The 21,944-nt window shown below is 45.8% G+C and overlaps 1 pseudogene; it reads left to right on the forward strand.

The window, feature by feature from the left end:
* LOC124010677 overlaps window positions 1–21,261 on the forward strand; it is a 59,621-nt pseudogene extending 38,360 nt beyond the window's left edge.
* The last annotated feature ends 683 nt before the right edge of the window (window positions 21,262–21,944 follow it).

Here is a 21,944-nt window from a genome sequence, read left to right on the forward strand (position 1 = left end):
CCCTGACCGCTGGCTACGTCCCTTCCGTCTTCAAGAGAGCGAGAGTTGCACCCCCTTCTGAAAAAACCTACACTCGATCCCTCCGATGTCAACAACTACAGACCAGTATCCCTTCTTTCTTTTCTCTCCAAAACTCTTGAACGTGCCGTCCTTGGCCAGCTCTCCCGCTATCTCTCTCAGAATGACCTTCTTGATCCAAATCAGTCAGGTTTCAAGACTAGTCATTCAACTGAGACTGCTCTTTTCTGTATCACAGAGGCACTCCGCACCGCTAAAGCTAACTCTCTCTCCTCTGCTCTCATCCTTCTAGACCTATCGGCTGTCTTCGATACTGTGAACCATCAGATCCTCCTCTCCACCCTCTCCGAGTTGGGCATCTCCGGCGCGGCCCACGCTTGGATTGCGTCCTACCTGACAGGTCGCTCCTACCAGGTGGCGTGGCGAGAATCTGTCTCCTCACCACGCGCTCTTACCACTGGCGTCCCCCAGGGCTCTGTTCTAGGCCCTCTCCTATTCTCGCTATACACCAAGTCACTTGGCTCTGTCATAACCTCACGTGGTCTCTCCTATCATTGCTATGCAGACGACACACAATTAATCTTCTCCTTTCCCCCTTCTGATGACCAGGTGGTGAATCGCATCTCTGCATGTCTGGCAGACATATCAGTGTGGATGACGGATCACCACCTCAAGCTGAACCTCGGCAAGACGGAGCTGCTCTTCCTCCCGGGGAAGGACTGCCCGTTCCATGATCTCGCCATCATGGTTGACAACTCCATTGTGTCCTCCTCCCAGAGCACTAAGAACCTTGGCGTGATCCTGGACAACACCCTGTCGTTCTCAACTAACATCAAGGCGGTGGCCCGTTCCTGTAGGTTCATGCTCTACAACATCCGCAGAGTACGACCCTGCCTCACACAGGAAGCGGCGCAGGTCCTAATCCAGGCACTTGTCATCTCCCGTCTGGATTACTGCAACTCGCTGTTGGCTGGGCTCCCTGCCTGTGCCATTAAACCCCTACAACTCATCCAGAACGCCGCAGCCCGTCTGGTGTTCAACCTTCCCATGTTCTCTCACGTCACCCCGCTCCTCCGCTTTCTCCAGTGGCTTCCAGTTGAAGCTCGCATCCGCTACAAGACCATGGTGCTTGCCTACGGAGCTGTGAGGGGAACGGCACCTCAGTACCTCCAGGCTCTGATCAGGCCCTACAACCAAACAAGGGCACTGCGTTCATCCACCTCTGGCCTGCTCGCCTCCCTACCACTGAGGAAGTACAGTTCCCGCTCAGCCCAGTCAAAACTGTTCGCTGCTCTGGCCCCCCAATGGTGGAACAAACTCCCTCACGACGCCAGGACAGCGGGGTCAATCACCACCTTCCGGAGACACCTGAAACCCCACCTCTTTAAGGAATACCTAGGATAGGATAAGTAATCCTTCTCACACCCCCCCTTTAAGATTTAGATGCACTATTGTAAAGTGACTGTTCCACTGGATGTCATAAGGTGAATGCACCAATTTGTAAGTCGCTCTGGATAAGAGCGTCTGCTAAATGACTTAAATGTAATGTAATGTAAATGTTATATTCGGTGCATGTGACTAAAATTTGATTTGATTTACTCCTTCACTTTTACCAAACTAAAGCACCTACTTAGTTGAAGCCACCGCAGTCACGTGGCGCCAAAACACAAACCACATTTCAATAATAATTCAAGAGTAGCCTTGTAACGTAGTATTCCATACGATCCTCATCACTGCATGTAGCTAACTAGCTTTGGCCAAAGCTTTATTGGTCTTTTTTTACATTGTCCTGCACTTGCACATGGAAGAAATACATAGTTGCCCTCATGCTCAATGCCTGGAGATATTAAAACCTTGATATGTCACACTTCTCTAATGCACTTTGAAAACCCAGGCCTTTTTTTCACTTGTCAGTGTGAGAACCAAAAGGCTAAGACTAAAAACAAAGCAGCGATTGTCACTGGAGACCAGCATAGCGCCAATAGCGAAAGGCATACACAGTTAGCACTCAGTTTGAACACAACCCCAGCACACTCACACAGGGGAGCATCGCAGCTGGCAGTGAGGCTGACCTTTTTAATGGGATTGTTGTGACGAACCAGTGAGACACAAAGATCACCGTTGTCTGTGACCGGTGGGAGCCTGTTCTATGGCAGCCCCCACCCCCCCTTAACATGGCATGAAGATCACACAGTGAGACTGGAGGTGGTTGAACAACCTCAGTCTGTCCTCCCAAAACCCCTACAGGGTCTCAAAGCCTGGTTCAAGTAGGATTCCTTCTCTCTGTTTGAGTGCCAGAAGGGCAGGGGTTTGCACTTCTGTGACTATTCCATTGGTTCCATTTCTCCAGGCAAGCTACATTCCAGGCAAGCTGTTTGGACCCCAGGAAGAATAGCTTCTGCCTTGGCAAAAGCTAATGGAGATCCTAATAAAATACTAAACACAAGCTCTATTGAAGGGAAAGGTAGAGCGAGTAGCCAGGAAACAGGGTGTGAAAATGAATAGTTATGAATATAGCCAGCCTTGATATATTGTAGTAAATGTACATATGCGTCACTTCAATTAGTAATTTTTTATTTTACCTGTATTTAACTAGGCAAGTCAGTTAAGAACAAATTCTTATTTTCAATGACGGCCTAGGAACAGTGGGTTAACGGCATGTTCAGGGGCAGAATGACAGATTTGTACCTTGTCGGCTCAGGGATATGAACTTGCAACCTTTCAGTTACTAGGACAACTCTCTAACCACTAGGCTACCCTGCCAGCCCAAGTATGATGTCTTAAGTTTGGTATGGTTACACAAGACAAATGGTTACTTAAGCAAAGGGTGGATGGGTGGGCGTATAACCCAAACGTCAAGGAACCCAAAAGTTGCGAGTTCGAATCTCCTCACGGATAACTTTAGCATTTTAGCTAATCAGCAACTTTAACAACTTAATACTTTTTAGTTACTAAGCAACTAGTTAGCATGTTAGCTAACCCTTTCCATAACCTTAACCCTTTAACATCATTCCTAAACTTAACCCTAACATTAACCCCTAACCCAGCTAGCGTTAGCCAGCTAGCTAATGTTAGCGACCTAGCTGACCTAGCTAGAATTCGTAACACACTCATATGTTTAGCAACATATCATACAAAATGGGTGATGGACATCCACAAATTAATGCATGACATACAAACCTAACATATCACACTAAATTAAGTCTTCGATTTACGTACAGAATAATACTAAATGCCTTGAGACCAGGTTGATATATATCAACTGTGGGGCCTTATAGACAGGTGTGTGCCTTTCCAAATCATGTCCAATCAATTTAATTTACCACAGGTGGAATCCCATCAAGGATGATCACAGGATTTACCTGAGCTCAATTTCGAGTCTCATAGCAAAGTGTCTGAATACTAATGTAAAATATTGTGGGAGGTCTTTTATTAGACTTCAGTACGGCTTTTGACATTATCGATCATAGTCTGTTGATGGAAAAACTTGTGTTATGGCTTTACACCCCCTGCTATATTGTGGTTAAAGAGTTACCTGTCTAACAGAACACAGAGGGTGTTCTTTAATGGAAGCCTAAACCAGGCATAAACCAGATAGAATCAGGAATTCCCCAGGGCAGCTGTCTAGGCCCATTACTTTTTTCAATCTTTACTAATGACATGCCAGTTTCTCTATGTATGTGTATGACTCAACACAATACACTTCAGCTATTACAGCGACTGAAATGACTGCAATGCTTAACAAAGAGCTGCAGTTAGTATCTGAATGGGTGGCAAGGAATACATTTGTCCTAAATACTTCAGAAACTAAAATCATTGTATTTGAGACAAATCATTCACTAAACCCTAAACCTCAACAAAATCTTGTGATAAATAATTAGGAAATTGATCAAGTTGAGGTGACTGTCATGGTCAAAACATGTTAATACAACAGTAGCTAAGATGGGGATAAGTCTGTTCATAATAAAGCATTGTTTTGCCTTTTTAACAAAGCTGTCAATAAGGCAGGTCACACAGGCTCTAATTTTGTTGCACCTGCACTACTGTGTGGTCCGGTACCACAAAGAGAAACCTCAGAAAATTACAATTGGCTCAACACAAGGCAGCATAGCTAGCCCTTAAATGAACACGCATGTCAAGGAGGAGGAGAGATTGACTTCATCACTACTTGTTTTTGTAAGAAATGTTGATATACTGAATGCACTGAGGTGTCTGTTTTTAAACTATTGGCACCTAGCTCGGACACCCATGCAGACCCGCCAAAACATGCCACCAAAGGTCTCTTCACAATTGCCAAGATAAGAACAGACTATGGGAGGCGAACAGTACCACATAGAGCCATAGCTATGTGGAACTCTATTCCAAATCAAGACATACACACAGGCACAGACACACATACACATAAGACACTCTACACACACGTACACATGGATATTTTATTGTAAATATGTGATAGTGGAGTAGTGGCCTGAGGGAAACATTAAATGTATTGGGTAAAGTGGTATATACAATTTTAAATATTACATTTCATAACTGCCTTAATGTTGAAGGACCCCAGGAAGAGCAGCAGCTAATGGGAGATCCTTAATAAATACAACAACAAAAAATAACAGTCGTCATACCCTTGAACTATGCTCAAGTAGCCGCCACACCTCTGGTGGAGTGAGCATGCACACCTCTAGGCAACCCTTGTCATTTGCTGTCGTATGCCCTGGGTTGATGTCCCTCAGAATCCAATAAGAAAGACGCTGCTTAGAAAGCCGCCTACCCCGAGCTGGATTATCGAAACAGACAAAAATCTGGCCAAGAACGCAGATATCCTTGGTTCTATCCATATCCGTGCATAAAGTGCATGCCGGACACAAGCGTTGCAACCTCCTAAGGGGGGCCCTATAAAATCTGTGGATTTTCTTATCCCCAATTGTTATATTTTCCTAGTTTTCTCAGTTTTATTTTTCCTGGTTTTATGTTGTTTTTCACTCTCAAATTACAATTGTTCAAAGAGAGACAACACAATTGGAAGTACTGAGTCCATGTCAATGCTGAAATGCTGACCTATTGTTTTAGGTCTGGAAGAAAACAAAAATGTATTTTTGAGTGTAATTTCCCTTTTAAGTGTGCATCTAGCAAGTGAGGAAGGTGCCATCTAATAGGCTAGTCTAATGATGAGTCTGAACTGCTACTGCTCATTTCATGGCATACTTTGACAATAACAAATAATAGATACAAATGATGTACTTACTCATGATACTGTATATTTCTGCCAAGTAAACCTACTTTGCAGTTCACATTTAATTGTGAAGGTTTGGGGGAAAGTATTTCTGTCAATCCACAAGACCCTTATCACATCAACACACGGAGTGAAAGACAAACGCGCGCACCACACAGACCGACAGGGGCAATATTGCTGGAAATGTATTTGCAGATATTGTGTTAGGTTTGGCTTTTTAATCCAATAGTGGCTAACTAGGGCTGGGATAATATCAATGTTGCATTGTTTAGATAGTAGCTGGGAGATTGCAGTGTCTGATACTTGTGAGATTTGTTAACAAAAGTTTGCGGTGGGACATGTGAAATTTGGATGTACTTTCAGAATTGTTTGGCGAGCTACTCATGGGTGGGCTACAAGCTACTTGGTAGCTCACAATCGACATGTTGGAGACCCCTGATCTAGGAGGAGGAGTACGCTCTGTTCCCACTAACAGACAACTAAGTCGGAGCCGAATCTCGTGGTCTTTGTGTGCTTGAAAAGTTTGTAAATTGCGTGACAGGAGCTGAAGAGCGAAGAAATTAGGAAATGAGTGCGCGAGCCTGGATTTATTATAGCCATGAAGGGGGCGGGCTCAGCATCCATTGGGCGTGATTTCAGTTTTCTTAAGGTGAATACGATTGGTCGTTGACTCCCCTAGTGTGTTATACCGAGTGACCGACTGAAGGGGAACATGAGAGAGACGTGTTTCAATGGCGTTACTCCAAAGCAGATAACAAGGGAAAGAAATGGTGAAACAGCAGTCTCTCTAGGAAGTGAGATACCATGGTTATTCACAAATGCAATTAAACAGCAGAGCTTTTATTTAACTCTTTGCAAACTGGAAACCATTTATCCAGAGGCTGCATTCATTGTAGCTGGGGATTTTAACAAAGCTAATCTGAAAACAAGACTCCCTAAATTTTATCACAATTGCGCAACCAGGGGTGGTAAAACCTTGGATCATTGTTACTCTAACTTCCGCGACGCATATAAGGCCCTGCCCCGCCCCCTTTCGGAAAAGCTGACCACAACTCCATTTTGTTGATCCCTGCCTACAGGCAGAAACTTAAACAAGAGGCTCCCACGCTGAGGTCTGTCCAACGCTGGTCCGACCAAGCTGATTCCACACTCCAAGACTGCTTCCATCAGGTGGACTGGGACATGTTTCGTATTGCGTCAGATAAAAATATTGACGAATACGCTGATTCGGTGTGCGAGTTCATTAGAACGTGCGTTGAAGATGTCGTTCCCATAGCAACGATAAAAACATTCCCTAACCAGAAACCGTGGATTGATGGCAGCATTCATGTGAAACTGAAAGCGCGAACCACTGCTTTTAATCAGGGCAAGGTGTCTGGCAACATGACCGAATACAAACAGTGCAGCTATTCCCTCCGCAAGGCTATTAAACAAGCTAAGCGTCAGTACAGAGACAAAGTAGAATCTCAATTCAACGGCTCAGACACAAGAGGCATGTGGCAGGGTCTACAGTCAATCACGGACTACAAGAAGAAACCCAGCCCAGTCACGGACCAGGATGTCTTGCTCCCAGGCAGACTAAATAACTTTTTTGCCCGCTTTGAGGACAATACAGTGCCACTGACAAGGCCTGCAACGAAAACATGCGGTCTCTCCTTCACTGCAGCCGAGGTGAGTAAGACATTTAAACGTGTTAACCCTCGCAAGGCTGCAGGCCCAGACGGCATCCCCAGCTGCGCCCTCAGAGCATGCGCAGACCAGCTGGCCGGTGTGTTTACGGACATATTCAATCAATCCCTATACCAGTCTGCTGTTCCCACATGCTTCAAGAGGGCCACCATTGTTCCTGTTCCCAAGAAAGCTAAGGTAACTGAGCTAAACGACTTACGCCCCGTAGCACTCACTTCCATCATCATGAAGTGCTTTGAGAGACTAGTCAAGGACCATATCACCTCCACCCTACCTGACACCCTAGACCCATTCCAATTTGCTTACCGCCCAAATAGGTCCACAGCCGATGCAATCTCAACCACACTGCACACTGCCCTAACCCACCTGGACAAGAGGAATACCTATGTGAGAATGCTGTCCATCGACTACAGCTCGGCATTCAACACCATAGTACCCTCCAAGCTCGTCATCAAGCTCGAGACCCTGGGTCTCGACCCCGCCCTGTGCAACTGGGTACTGGACTTCCTGACGGGCCGCCCCCAGGTGGTGAGGGTAGGCAACAACATCTCCTCCCCGCTGATCCTCAACACGGGGGCCCCACAAGGGTGCGTTCTGAGCCCTCTCCTGTACTCCCTGTTCACCCACGACTACGTGGCCACGCACGCCTCCAACTCAATCATCAAGTTTGCGGACGACACAACAGTGGTAGGCTTGATTACCAACAACGACGAGATGGCCTACAGGGAGGAGGTGAGGGCCCTCGGAGTGTGGTGTCAGGAAAATAACCTCACACTCAACGTCAACAAAACTAAGGAGATGATTGTGGACTTCAGGAAACAGCAGAGGGAACACCCCCCCTATCCACATCGATGGAACAGTAGTGGAGAGGGTAGCAAGTTTTAAGTTCGTCGGCATACACATCACAGACAAACTGAATTGGTCCACTCACACTGACAGCGTCGTGAAGAAGGCGCAGCAGCGCCTCTTCAACCTCAGGAGGCTGAAGAAATTTGGCTTGTCACCAAAAGCACTCACAAACTTCTACAGATGCACAATCGAGAGCATCCTGGCGGGCTGTATCACCGCCTGGTACGGCAACTGCTCCGCCCTCAACCGTAAGGCTCTCCAGAGGGTAGTGAGGTCTGCACAACGCATCACCGGGGGCAAAATACCTGCCCTCCAGGACACCAACACCACCCGATGTTACAGGAAGGCCATAAAGATGTCATGCAGGTGAATGAGGACCCAAAAGCGACTTGGCGAAAACAGAGTCTTTAATCCAGTAAAGTAAATCTACAATCATAAGACATAATTCCACTCGTAATGACGAGAACAGACTGGAGACTCGATCAAGAACTGCAGGTTGCCTCGGGAAGGCACTTGAACGTAGCAGACTCAGACACCTGCTCACCACGCAGCATCTGAGGGAAACACGACACGACAGGGCGATACACAGACACAGCACGGTGAACAATAGACAAGGATCCGACAGGGCAGAAACGGAAAACAAGGGGAGAAATAGGGACTCTAATCAGGGAAAAAGATAGGGAACAGGTGTGGGAAGACTAAATGATTGATTAGGGGAATAGGAACAGCTGGGAGCAGGAACGGAACGATAGAGAGAAGAGAGAGAGGAAGAGAGAGAGAAAAAGGGGAACGAACCTAAAAAGACCAGCAGGGGGAAAACGAACAGAGGGAAAAGCAAAATGACAAGACAATCTAAGACAAAACATGACAAAAGATCATCAAGGACATCAACCACCCGAGCCACTGCCTGTTCACCCCGCTATCATCCAGAAGGCGAGGTCATTACAGGTGCATCAAAGCTGGGACCGAGAGACTGAAAAACAGCTTCTATCTCAAGGCCATCAGACTGTTAAACAGCCACCACTAACATTGAGTGGCTGCTACTGTCATGTTTTGTCATAGATTGTCATGCACAGGGGCTTTCTCTTCTATTCGTTTCCCCCTGCTGGTCTTATTAGGTTCTTTCCCTCTCTCTATCTCTCTCTCTCTCTCTCTCTCTCTCTCTCTCTTTCTCTCTCTCTCTCTCTCTCTCTCTCTCTCTCTCTCTCTCTCTCTCTCTCTCTCTCTCTCTCTCTCTCTCTCTCTCTCTCTCTCTCTATCGTTCCATTCCTGCTCCCAGCTCTTCCTTATTCTCCTAACTACCTCGTTTACTCTTTCACACCTGTCCCCTATTTTGCCCTCTGATTAGAGTCCCTATTTCTCCCTCTGTTTCCGCTTCTGTCCTTGTCGGATCCTTGTTTGATGTTTGCTGTGCTGTGTTCTTGTTCCGTCGTGTTTTTGCCTTCATCAGATGCTGCGAGTGAGCAGGTGTCTCTATCAGCTATGGCCTGCGCCTACCCGAAGCGACCTGCAGTCTGTGGCCGCTTCTCCTGTTATTCCCCTCTACAGACTAGAGGATTTCTGTTATTCCCCGTTTGGACATTTCCTGTTAAGAATTCAGGATTAGTCGTTTTCTGTTTGGACTGGAATAAACTCTGTTCCTGTTAAGTCGCTTTTGGGTCCTCATTCACCTGCATAACAGCTGCCAACACACTGTCATTGACACTGACCCAACTCCAGCCACTTTAATAATGGGAATTGATGGGAAATGATGTAAATGTCATGCTGGTGATAGAGGACCCAAAAGCGACTTAACAGAAACAGAGTTTATTCAAGTCCAAACAGGGAATAACAGAAATCCTCTAGTCTGTAGAGGGGAATAACAAGAGAAGCGGCCACAGACTGCAGGTCGCTTCGGGTAGGCGCAGGCCGTAGTTGACAGAGACACCTGCTCACACGCAGCATCTGATGAAGGCAAAAAACACGACAGGACAGGGCGAAACACAATCACAGCACGGTGAATACTAAACAAGGAACCGACGGGACAGGAACGGAACACAAAGGAATAAATAGGGACTCTAATCAGGGGAAAGGATCGGGAACAGGTGTGGGAAGACTAAATGATGATTAGGGGAATAGGAACAGCTGGGAGCAGGAACGGAACGATAGAGAGAAGAGAGAGCGAGAGAGTGAGAGAGGGAGGGGGAGAGAGAGGGATAGAAGGAGGGAAAGAACCAAATAAGACCAGCAGAGGGAAACGAATAGAATGGGGAGCACAGGGACAAGACATGATAATAAATGACAAACATGACAGTACCCCCACTCACCGAGCGCCACCTGGCGCACTCGAGGAGGAATCCTGGCGGCAACGGAGGAAATCATCGATGAGTGAACGGTCCAGCACGTCCCGAGACGGAACCCAACTCCTCTCCTCAGGACCGTAACCCTCCCAATCCACTAAGTATTGGTGACCCCGTCCCCGAGAACGCATGTCCATGATCTTATGTACCTTGTAAATAGGTGCGCTCTCGACAAGGACGGGAGGGGGAGGGAAGACGAACGGGGTGCGAAGAAAGGGCTTAACACAGGAGACATGGAAGACAGGATGGACGCGACGAAGATGTCGCGGAAGAAGCAGTCGCACAGCGACAGGATTGACGACCTGGGAGACACGGAACGGACCAATGAACCGCGGAGTCAACTTACGAGAAGCTGTCGTAAGAGGAAGGTTGCGAGTGGAAAGCCACACTCTCTGGCCGCAACAATACCTTGGACTCTTAATCCTGCGTTTATTGGCGGCTCTCACAGTCTTCCCCGCAGACAAAGGCAGACCGGTAGTGAAGCCTAAGGCGATGTGAGACCATGGTCGAGAAGGAATGGGGAGCGGTCTGAGACGACCGGCAGGAGGAGAGTTACCCGACTTAGTCTGCGCGCAGTCCGAACAAGCAGCCACGAAACGGCGCGTGTCACGCTCCTGAGTCGGCCACCAAAAGCGCTGGCGAATAGACGCAAGAGTGCCTCGAACACCGGGATGACCAGCTAACTTGGCAGAGTGAGCCCACTGAAGAACAGCCAGACGAGTGGAAACAGGAACGAAAAGGAGGTTACTAGGACAAGCGCGCGGCGACGCAGTGTGCGTGAGTGCTTGCTTAACCTGTCTTTCAATTCCCCAGACTGTTAACCCGACAACACGCCCATAAGGAAGAATCCCTCGGGATCAGTAGAAGCCACAGAAGAACTAAACAGACGGGATAAGGCATCAGGCTTGGTGTTCTTGCTACCCGGACGGTAAGAAATCACAAACTCGAAACGAGCGAAAAACAACGCCCAACGAGCTTGACGGGCATTAAGTCGTTTGGCAGAACGGATGTACTCAAGGTTCTTATGGTCTGTCCAAACGACAAAAGGAACGGTCGCCCCCTCCAACCACTGTCGCCATTCGCCTAGGGCTAAGCGGATGGCGAGCAGTTCACGGTTACCCACATCATAGTTGCGCTCAGATGGCGACAGGCGATGAGAAAAATAAGCGCAAGGATGAACCTTATCGTCAGACTGGAAGCGCTGGGATAGAATGGCTCCCACGCCTACCTCTGAAGGCCAACCTCGACAATGAATTGTCTAGTGACGTCAGGAGTAACGAGGATAGGAGCGGACGTAAAACGTTCTTTTAGAAGATCAAAAGCTCCCTGGGCGGAACCGGACCACTTAAAACACGTCTTGACAGAAGTAAGAGCTGTGAGAGGAGCAGCAACTTGACCGAAATTACGAATGAAACGCCGATAGAAATGAGCGAAACCTAAAAAGCGCTGCAACTCGACACGTGACCTTGGAACGGGCCAATCACTGACAGCTTGGACCTTAGCGGAATCCATCTGAATGCCTTCAGCGGAAATAACGGAACCGAGAAAAGTAACGGAGGAGACATGAAAAGAGCACTTCTCAGCCTTTACGTAGAGACAATTCTCTAAAAGGCGCTGTAGAACACGTCGAACGTGCTGAACATGAATCTCGAGTGACGGAGAAAAAATCAGGATATCGTCAAGATAGACAAAAACAAAGATGTTCAGCATGTCTCTCAGAACATCATTAACTAATGCCTGAAAAACAGCTGGCGCATTGGCGAGACCGAACGGCAGAACCCGGTACTCAAAATGCCCTAACGGAGTGTTAAACGCCGTTTTCCACTCGTCCCCCTCTCTGATGCGCACGAGATGGTAAGCGTTACGAAGGTCCAACTTAGTAAAGCACCTGGCTCCCTGCAGAATCTCGAAGGCTGATGACATAAGGGGAAGCGGATAACGATTCTTAACCGTTATGTCATTCAGCCCTCGATAATCCACGCAGGGGCGCAGAGTACCGTCCTTCTTCTTAACAAAAGAACCCCGCCCCGGCCGGAGAAGAAGAAGGCACTATGGTACCGGCGTCAAGAGACACAGACAAATAATCCTCGAGAGCCTTACGTTCGGGAGCCCACAGAGAGTATAGTCTACCTCGAGGAGGAGTGGTCCCCGGAAGGAGATCAATACTACAATCATACGACCGGTGAGGAGGAAGGGAGTTGGCTCGGGACCGACTGAAGACCGTGCGCAGATCATGATATTCCTCCGGCACTCCTGTCAAATCGCCAGGTTCCTCCTGAGAAGTAGGGACAGAAGAAACGGGAGGGATGGCAGACATTAAACACTTCACATGACAAGAAACGTTCCAGGATAGGATAGAATTACTAGACCAATTAATAGAAGGATTATGACATACTAGCCAGGGATGACCCAAAACAACAGGTGTAAACGGTGAACGGAAAATCAAAAAAGAAATAGTCTCACTGTGGTTACCAGATACTGTGAGAGTTAAAGGTAGTGTCTCAAATTTGATACTGGGAAGATGACTACCATCTAAGGCAAACATGGGCGTAGGCTTGTCTAACGGTCTGAAAGGAATGTTATGTTTCCGAACCCATGCTTCGTCCATGAAACAACCCTCAGCCCCAGAGTCAATCAAGGCACTGCATGTAGCACCCGAACCGGTCCAGCGTAGATGGACCGACATAGTAGTACAAGATCTAGATGAAGAGACCTGAGTAGTAGCGCTCACCAGTAGCCCTCCGCTTACTGATGGGCTCTGGCCTCTTACTGGACATGAATTAACAAAATGTCCAGCAACTCCGCAATAGAGGCACAGGCGGTTGGTGATCCTCCGTTCCCTCTCCTTAGTCGAGATGCGAATCCCTCCCAGCTGCATGGGCTCAGTCTCAAAGCCAGAGGAGGGAGATGGTTGCGATGCGGAGCAGGGAAACACCGTTGATGCGAGCTCTCTTCCACGAGCCCGGTGACGAAGATCTACCCGTCGTTCTATGCGGATGGCGAGAGCAATCAAAGAGTCCACATCTGAAGGAACCTCCCGGGAGAGAATCTCATCCTTAACCACTGCGTGGAGTCCCTCCAGAAAACGAGCGAGCAGCGCCGGCTCGTTCCACTCACTAGAGGCAGCAAGAGTGCGAAACTCAATAGAATAATCCGTTATGGACCGTTCACCTTGGCATAAGGAAGCCAGGGCCCTAGAAGCCTCCCTACCAAAAACTGAACGGTCAAAAACCCGAATCATCTCCTCTTTAAAGTTCTGGAACTTGTTAGAGCAATCAGCCCTTGCCTCCCAGATAGCTGTGCCCCATTCTCGAGCCCGGCCAGTAAGGAGTGAAATGACGTAAGCAACCCGAGCTCTCTCTCTAGAGTATGTGTTGGGTTGGAGAGAGAACACAATCTCACACTGCGTGAGAAAGGAGCGGCACTCAGTGGGCTGCCCGGAGTAGCAAGGTGGGTTATTAACCCTAGGTTCTGGAGGCTCGGCAGGCCAGGAAGTAACAGGTGGCACGAGACGAGACTCTGGAACTGTCCAGAGAGGTCGGAAACCTGAGCGGCCAGGTTCTCCACGGCATGGCGAGCAGCAGACAATTCCTGCTCGTGTCTGCCGAGCATGGCTCCTGGATCTTGACGGCAGTGTAACGAGCGTCTGAAGTCGCTGGGTCCATTCCTTGGTCGGTTCCTTCTGTCATGCTGGTGATAGAGGACCCAAAAGCGACTTAACAGAAACAGAGTTTATTCAAGTCCAAACAGGGAATAACAGAAATCCTCTAGTCTGTAGAGGGGAATAACAAGAGAAGCGGCCACAGACTGCAGGTCGCTTCGGGTAGGCGCAGGCCGTAGTTGACAGAGACACCTGCTCACACGCAGCATCTGATGAAGGCAAAAACACGACAGGACAGGGCGAAACACAATCACAGCACGGTGAATACTAAACAAGGAACCGACGGGACAGGAACGGAACACAAAGGAATAAATAGGGACTCTAATCAGGGGAAAGGATCGGGAACAGGTGTGGGAAGACTAAATGATGATTAGGGGAATAGGAACAGCTGGGAGCAGGAACGGAACGATAGAGAGAAGAGAGAGCGAGAGAGTGAGAGAGGGAGGGGGAGAGAGAGGGATAGAAGGAGGGAAAGAACCAAATAAGACCAGCAGAGGGAAACGAATAGAATGGGGAGCACAGGGACAAGACATGATAATAAATGACAAACATGACAGTAAATATATCACTAGCCACTTTAAACAATGCTACCTTATATAATGTTACTTACCCGACATTATTCATCTCATATGCATACGTATATACTGTACTCTACATCATCGACTGCATCCTTATGTAATACATGTAACACTAGCCACTTTAACTATGCCACTTTGTTTACTTTGTCTACATACTCATCTCATATGTATATACTGTGCTCGATACCATCTACTGTATGCTGCTCTGTACCATCACTCATTCATATATCCTTATGTACATATTCTTTATCCCCTTACACTGTGTATAAGACAGTAGTTTTGGAATTGTTAGTTAGATTACTTGTTGGTTATCACTGCATTGTCGGAACTAGAAGCACAAGCATTTCGCTACACTCGCATTAACATCTGCTAACCATGTGTATGTGACAAATACAATTTGATTTGATTTGATTTTAGGGGGAAAGAGAGCGGAATCTGACTAAATGGAACACGCCAGGGGCTGCCCCTCCTGTTCTGCTTCTGAAAAAAGATCCAAGAGGAAATAGCCTCCGGTATTAGACGAGTGTGAGAACATACACATTTAGCCCGGTATATAGGGTATCTTGATGATGATGCGTTCTCTCCCTCTGCTTGTCCTTAGTCAAACTCTTGGAAAAGAGGTGTAGTTCATTATTATGATTTCATTCATAGACTGATGTAATGCAATGGTATTTAGCAATTATAGTTCGTTATCACAACAGTCATTTAGTAGTCATATTATTGTATACCCAAATAAATTTTTAGATTACTTTGTTATCAATGTGTGTTACCCTAACAGTAGCGTGAAAAACTTGGTACACTTTAGTTTGTGAATGTACATACTTATACAAGGGATGGCCAACATTCATCTGGTTGTGCAGGCTTTTCACACTCCTCTGCCCCACCCCCTTGTCTTTACTTCTCTAGGCTACTACACGTGTGTGGAGGTGATCTTCACCCTGAGGAGGCAGGTGGGCTTCTACATGATGGGAGTCTATGCCCCTACACTCCTCATCATGGTCCTCTCTTGGCTCTTATTCTGGATCAACCCTGATGCCAGCGCTGCCAGGGTCCCTCTGGGTAAGACCTCTGATCCCTATCCTTACCACTGACCGTAAACCCCTATCCTAGCCTTACCCTGAAAGCGGTGATTCCTTGGTCCTTTGGGTAACAGACAAGCCTGCTTTAGTCTCCCATGTCACTGTGGTGTCGTCTGTGGTGTTCGCTTCCAAATCCAAACTGAATCACACCAAGTTTCACTATTGTTTTGCTTCACTAATTGAAGCAATAGTGAAACGTAGTGTGATTCAGTTTGGATTTCGAGGCTAGTCTTGACATATCGAGGCATCAAATGCAGCCTAATATTAGCCATCACTGCATGATGACATGATTGCTTTCCATTTGTTCATATAATCTAGTCTCCCATGTTACCTTTTCTGTCCGAGGAAGTGATTGGGACCACCTATTGTCCTTCCACTGTCGCCCCTACATGATACATAATAGATAATGATACCTTTTTATTTTGTATGGGTAACTCGCCTGGTCCATTGTCAACAGGCCTGCATGAGTCGGAAATGTAAACTTCTCACCCATTTGACGTCACGTCACACAATCCGATGGGTCTGGAAAGAGCTGTGTGGATAAGAGGACCTTTCACCTCCAGCTGTTTGTCACTTTCATCCCATCCCGCCATTTCCTCTGGAAGGCCACCTCATGACACCTCAGTAAATGGGATCAGCAAAGGTCAGTCATCTCCCGCGTGTGACCATTTGACATATGTCATTCATTCATGTCTGTGAGTGTGTGTGTATGTTAGCGTACATGTTATTAAATGTATGGAATACTTCCATACATGCTACCTACTATGTGTGTCGGTTTCAGACTCATTTTCTTCCCACAATAAAGCACCCCATCGGGGGCCAAGCGTCGGCAAACAAAGCATTATGCTGTTTCAACAGAGCCAACATCTTCCTTGTCTTATGTAAAAATAGGCCATCTTACATGCTGTGATGAAAATGATTTCGGAGCAACGGTGAACTCGAATGGGGTTAGATAATCATCTGAAATAAGGACCCCGCTTTTATATAAAGATTTTTATGCATACAACAACCTAGATTAATTGTTCATTTGGAGAAAGAAAAATAGCCCTCCGTTATCAGTGGCTATTTGAACCATCTTCATCACTAGAAAGAGAAAGGTAAAGGAGGTTTATAATTGGGCTCTTTGTACTGTAAATCCTGGGATATGGGCTTGTGAGTGTTTCATTACCACTGCCTAATTTAGGTGATTCATATATCCATTATTATGTACTGTACACCAGGGGTATTCAATTCCAACTCTCAAGGGCTGCTGTGTCTTCTCCCTGCTATTAACCACTCACCTGGTTTAGATCAATGTCTAGACCTCTGATTTAAAGGCAAGGATGAAAACAAATAAAATACTGCGATCCTCATGGTCTGAAATTGAATCTCCTTGTCTGCTGTGCATTTTATGTCGCGCATTAGAGAGTCCAGGGGTCAAATGCTAATTTGAGATCCTAAGACAAATGTAGAAGTATCCCCAACGCTAAGCTATGCTCTCCTTCCTTGGATGTGTAATTGACAAGGCCACATCTTCACTCCCATCCTGTTAACCTCCCAGGGATCCTCTCGGAGCTCTCCCTGTCTTCTGAGTGCACATCCCTGGCCTCAGAGCTGCCCAAGGTGACCTATGTGAAGGCCATCGACGTCTGGCTCATCCTGTTTGGCCCTGTCCGGGGGTGTCCTCGGATGGGGCCACAGTATCTCCTGACCCCTCCTGTCTCAGCCTCCAGTATTTATGCTGCAGTAGTTTATGTTTCGGGGGGCTAGGGTCAGTTTGTTATATCTGGAGTACTTCTCCTGTCCTATTCGGTGTCCTGTATGAATCTAAGTGTGTGTTCTCTAATTCTCTACTCTCTTTCTTTCTCTCTCTCTCTCGGAGGACCTGAGCCCTAGGACCATGCCCCAGGACTACCTGACATGATGACTCCTTGCTATCCCCAGTCCACCTGGCTGTGCTGCTGTTCCAGTTTCAACTGTTCTGCCTTATTATTATTCGACCATGCTGGTCATTTATGAACATTTGAACATCTTGGCTATGTTCTGTTATAATCTCCACCCGGCACAACCAGAAGAGGACTGGCCACCCCACATAGCCTGGTTCCTCTCTAGGTTTCTTCCTAGGTTTTGGCCTTTCTAGGGAGTTTTTCCTAGCCACCGTGCTTCTACACCTGCATTGCTTGCTGTTTGGGGTTTTAGGCTGGGTTTCTGTACAGCACTTTGAGATATCAGCTGATGTACGAAGGGCTATATAAATACATTTGATTTGATTTAATGTCTGCTGTTTGGCTTCGCCTCGCTGGTGGAGTACGCCGTGGTGCAGGTGATGATCAACAGCCCCAAGCGCATTGAGGCAGAGAAGGCCAAGATGGCGTCCAAGGCAAAGGGGAAGGAGAAGGCGGCGGGCAGGAACAACACGGTCAACGGCACCAGCGGGACGCCCTGTCATGTCAGCACGCTGCAGGTGGGTGAGGGGTGGTTGTGTGTGGCGTGTGAGGGAAAGGTGGGGAAGGGGATGGGCTTGTTTCTGGTGAGTGGGGGGAGGTTTGTGTGATTTTTGCCCCCAGACACTGATCTAAGGTCAAGATGAAGTTGTTCCTAGGCCATCATTGAAAATAAGAATTTGTTCTTAACTGACTTGCCTAGTTAAATAAAGGAAAAATCAAATAAAAAATTCAAAAGTAAATCAAATTAACGCCAATTAATGAGCTTAATGGTTGAGTGAAAAAGTAGCAACTGTATGATTAGTATCTCATTTCCCCTGTAGCCGATGAGAAAGATTGAAATGTGTGTTTTCAGAAGTTACTTCCCACTGATTCTGTTGTAACATAACAGCATGTCGGTTCACCAAAGAAAAAAATAGAAAATCCAGATTACAGCTCCAAAACATCAACATTCGGGGCATTCTGCCATGCATGAGGTAATTGTGTATCTGGTGCATTCTCATCTCTTCCTGAAAGAAACTGACAGTTAGCATTAAAGTAATACAGTGGTTTGACAACAAAACTACTGCACAACACCACTACACTGTCAAAATGTTGCACTCTTTGTATACGTCGAGATTTATACATTAGAGGTCGACCGATTTATGATTTTTTTCAATGCTGATATCGACTATTGGAGGACCAAAAAAAGCAGATACCGATTAATCGACCAATTTTTATATATATTTGTAATAAAGACAATTCCAACAATACTGAATGAATACTTTTATTTGAACTTAATATAAATCAATTTAGTCTCAAATAAATAATGAAACATGTTCAATTCAGTTTAACTAATGCAAAAACACTGTGTTGGAGAAGAAAGTAAAAGTGCAATATGTAAAATATGTATGTAAAAAAGCTAAAGTTTAAGTTCCTTGCTCAGGACATGAGAACATATGAAAGCTGGTGGTTCCTTTTAACGTGAGTCTTCAATATTCCCAGTTAGAAGTTTTAGGTTGTAGTTATTATAGGAGTTATAGGACTATTTATCTCTATACCATTAGTATTTCATATACCTTTGACTATTGGATGTTCTTATAGGCACTACAGTATTGCCAGCCTAATCTCGGGAGTTGATAGGCTTGAAGTCATAAACAGCGCTGTGCTTCAAGAATTGCGAAGAGCTGCTGCTGTCTACCACCGCTCAGTAAGACTGCTCTATCAAATATCAAATCATAGACTTAATAATATAACAAACACACAGAAATAAGAGCCTTAGGTTATTAATATGGTCAAATCTGGAAACTCATTTTGAAAACAAAACGTTTATTCTATCAGGGAAATACGGAACCGTTCTGTATTTTATTGAGCGGGGGGCATCCATAAGTCTAAATATTGCTGTTACATTGCATAACCTTCAATGTTCTGTCATAATTATGTCAAATTCTGGCAAATTAATTACGGTCTTTGGAAGAAATTATCTTCACACAGTTCGCAACGAGCCAGGCGGCCCAAACTGCTGCATATACCCTGACTCTGCTTGCACAGACCACAAGAGAAGTGACACAATTTCCCAAGTTAATAGTGCCTGGTAACATGAATTTCTTTTAACTAAATATGCAGGTAAAAAAATATATACATGCGTATTGATTTTAAGAAAGGCATTGATGTTCATGGTTAGGTACATTGGTGCAATGACATTGCTTTTTTCACTAATGCGCTAGTTAAATCATCACCTGTTGGCGAAGTTGGCTGTGATTCTATTATAAATTAACAAGCACCACATTGATTATTTGCAACACAGGACAATTAAACTAGTAATATCACCAACCATGTGTAGTTAACTAGTGATTATGTTAAGATTGATTGATTGTTTTCTATAAGATTAGTTTAATGCTCACTAGCAACTTACATTGGCTCCTTGCTGCACTCGCGTAACAGGTGGTCAGCCTGCCACGCAGTCTCCTCCTGGAGTGCAATGTAATCGGCCATACCCGACGTCCAAAAATGACGATTACCATTTGTCATGAAAACTTGAAATCGGCCCTAATTAATCGGCCATGCCGATTTAATCGTTCAACCTCTATTATACACATATACAGTGTGAAAAGAAGTATTCAGTCAGCCACCCCATGGGGTGAGATCTTGCGTGGAGCCCCAGATCGAGGGAGATTATCAAGGAGATTATCAGTGGTCTTGTCTTCTATTTCCTAATAATTGCTCCCACAGTTGATTTCTTCAAACCAAGCTGCTTACCTATTGCAGATTCAGTCTTCCCAGCCTGGTGCAAGTCTACAATTTTGTTTCTGGTGTCCTTTGACAGCTCTTTGGTCTTGGCCATAGTGGAGTTTGGAGTGTAACTGTTTGAGGTTGTGGACAGGTGTCTTTTATACTGATAACAAGTTCAAACAGGCGCCATTAATACAGGTAACGAGTGGAGGACAGAGGAGCCTCTTAAAGAAGAAGTTACATGTCTGTGAGAGCCAGAAATCTTGCATGTTTGTAGGTGACCAAATACTTATTTTCCACCATAATTTGCAAATAAATTCATAAAAAAATCCTACAATGTGATTTTCTGGATTTTTTTTCTCATTTTGTCTGTCATAGTTGAAGTGTACCTATGATGAAAATTACAGGCCTCTCTCATCTTTTTAAGTGGGAGAACTTGCACAATTGGTGGCTGACTAAATACATTTTTGCCCCACTATATATATATGTATACTGGCCGCAATTGCTCAGCATTGGCGGTAGCTGCCATCTGTGGCAAGGGAGGAGGAAAGGGGATGTGATTGGAGCTCTAGCTGACTCCCGTTGCATTGCCTACCGAGATGTATGTTGCCGTTAACTGAGAGAAAGTCAGAGAGCTGGAGAGTGACTGGACAGGAGTGTTTGGAGTAGTGGGACTAATGCAATGTTTTCAATTGTTCCCATCACCACCTCACCACCCACTGCCATTGTGCACTTGAGCACAGCATTTAAGCAGTTAAGGGGTTAAGGGGCACTGCTCTTTGGCTGACCCTCTGCTCCTCCAATGATTGTGCAGCTGTTACTCTATCCACTTTTCCCTTTTCCAGGTGGGAGAGACCCGGTGCAAAAAGGTTTGCACCTCCAAGTCGGACCTGCGCACCAATGACTTCAGCATTGTTGGCTCACTGCCGCAGGACTTTGAGCTCTTCGACTGCTACAGGAAGCCCATCACCTTGCATCATGGCCTTAGCAAAAGACAGGCCAAGGACAAAAAACCGCCACCGCCCAAACCCGTCATCCCCTCAGCCGCCAAGCGGGTCGACCCCTTTTCAACGTCACCTATTGGTCCGTGTACTTGTGATCATGGAATGAATTTAAGGATTTTGGGCACAGCCAGCTGTGCTTATGGACCACATTTTCTACTAATTTCCATCTTTGCCCTGTGATCTCGTATTTTGATCCATTATTCCTTAATTCAAGTTGTTTATGTATTTATATGAATCTATATATTATTAACTATCATTATTCGCACTAGAAAAAAATCACATCGTCCATTAATTCATGATTGGCACTAGGAAAAGAAGAAAAGCATCACAGGTGTATTTCATGAGATGAATAATATACAAATGATTTGACAATAGATAGAATTAAGAAAAGAATAATCAATGAAAAATTGATCAAGAATTAAGTATTTTTTTAAGTATAAATTAAAATAGATCCAATTAATTATTTATTGAACATATTAGTGTAAATGCCAGGTCCTTGTCACGCCTTGGTCATAGTATTTTGTGTTTTCGTTATATATTTGGTCAGGCCAGGGTGTGACATGGGTTTATTTTGTTGTATTTCGTATTGGGGTTTGGTAGTTATTGGGATTGCGGCTGAGTAGGGGTGTAGCATAGGTTTGGCTGCCTGAGGCGGTTCTCAATCAGAGTCAGGTGATTCTCGTTGTCTCTGATTGGGAACCATATTTAGGTAGCCGGGGTTTCACTGTGTATTTCGTGGGTGTTTGTTCCTATCTCTGTGTAGTGTTCACCAGATAGGCTGTAATTAGGTTTTCACGTTCCGTTTGTTGTTTTGTATTTATTTAGTTATTTCATGTATCGCTATTTTTTTCATTAAAGATCAG

This window comes from Oncorhynchus gorbuscha, linkage group LG23 (assembly GCF_021184085.1).
Source record: "Oncorhynchus gorbuscha isolate QuinsamMale2020 ecotype Even-year linkage group LG23, OgorEven_v1.0, whole genome shotgun sequence".
Classification (NCBI taxonomy): Eukaryota; Metazoa; Chordata; class Actinopteri; order Salmoniformes; family Salmonidae; genus Oncorhynchus; species Oncorhynchus gorbuscha.